Raw genomic sequence first — 1753 nt, 5'->3', positions numbered from 1 at the left:
GGACGCCCCAATGACCATCCGAACTTTAGTATGACAGTATCTGAGAACATATCCAGGTAGAAGCGAGTGCGCAACTCTAGCGCTATCTGCATGCTGTTCCAGACTATCCAAAAAATCCGAAACATGTTTCCCTCTGAATTTGGGAGCACCGGGCGTACCAGGCGTTGGCATAGGAACGCCCAAAGTCGCGTTAAGACTCGTTTCAGACACAGACGAATTAAGTGAATCCATAGACGCGATTTTGTCTACGGAACCCATAAAAAAAAAGGAAAGAGAGAGAAATTCGAAGCAAAAGAGAGAATCGAAGGGGAATGCTTAGCGTATATGCGGCTGAACGTATAGTCCTACCACTTCAAGTAAACTGAAAGTGGCAATAAAATGCGAATTTGCGAAAGCGGAGGGGTGTTGGTCGTGTATATGGCGAAAGAGGTGGATGTATGCGGCTGAAAACCGAATAATCAGCCTAAAGTCAAATAATGAATACGTACTAATTCTTTCTCGACGAAAGCCGAAGGCGCAGAACGGAAAACCAGAACCCCTGTCTCGGTCACCACTGTGGAAGAACGAAAGTTCAAGGACAGGGAGGGGTCACTGGTCGTCTGCCACAGAAAAAGATAAAGAGAGTGAGAAACAAAGAAAACGAGAACAAAGGGAGAATAAGAATCGGGCGCTTATCGTGAGTGGCGTGTGATCGCGCTCGATGTCGCCGTCTAATCGCCGTATGTACGTATGCGCGTCGAGTCGAATGTATGCGTCTTGAGAATGCGTGAGAGGTAAAAAGAGAGGTTCTTGAAGTGTGTCGTCGTCGAAAGAAGACAGAGTGAGTTGGACAAAGACTTGTAAAAACTTAAAAACTTTAAACGTGCTCGAGAGTCTGATGGGGGGGGGGAATCGATTTCAAACACGCGAAGAGCCTTTTAAATACGTTACAAACAATCACAAGGCTACGCACGTACTCGCATGCTGCCTGACCAAAAATAAACGAGAAGCGTCTAAAAATAGCGATAAAAATAGAAAGGATCACAAAGAAACAAAACAATGCTGACTTCACCCTCACCTCTCTCCGCAAATCCGTCAGACTAGGAATGACTCGGGGAACTTACAATGTAGGGAGAGGTCTATTTTCGTGCGCGACTGCCGACCTCAGTGCGGACATCCCTAACATTGATGCTCAACCCTACCGTCTAGCCATCGGAAAACGCGTCGAGCGGAAAAGGTTCTGTCGTAAGTAAGAAAAAAAATGCAAAAGAAAGAAAAACTAAAATTGAATGTAGGCGTACGATTCCAGGAAAACTTCCAAGACCAATTCCTTCAAGGGTGCGCATTGTTGGGCGACGCGGCGAGCGCTTCGACGTATAATGTCATCTAATCCGTTCTTGCCGCCAGTGACCGGATGCCACACAACCTTCGGTCTTTCTCCTTGATCCCTAAGAAAATACACGCTACACTCACTCTCGACATTCAGTAATGAACAAGTAAAATACAAATAACAAAATAAAAAGTAAAACCATAAAATAAGAAAGAAAAAGAAAAATACAGAAGGCGTCGTGAATGGAACGTGATGCACTTCCACACCGCCAAGGTGGTCTTACACTGCTGAGTCCTATGGCAGGGAGGAAAAAAGTCAAGATGGTTTCAGTCACGTGCGCATATTTCTTCTCTTTCGCTATTAATTGTCATTGACGCCACAAAGCCAAATTCAAGTTACTTAGCCCAATACAAGAATCTGACCATCTTCTTCCACACTGATCAC

This window comes from Laccaria bicolor, genomic scaffold (genome assembly GCF_000143565.1).
Source record: "Laccaria bicolor S238N-H82 LACBIscaffold_19 genomic scaffold, whole genome shotgun sequence".
Classification (NCBI taxonomy): Eukaryota; Fungi; Basidiomycota; class Agaricomycetes; order Agaricales; family Hydnangiaceae; genus Laccaria; species Laccaria bicolor.
The sequence above is the reverse complement of the archived record's forward strand: the minus strand, read 5'-3'. Positions refer to the sequence as shown.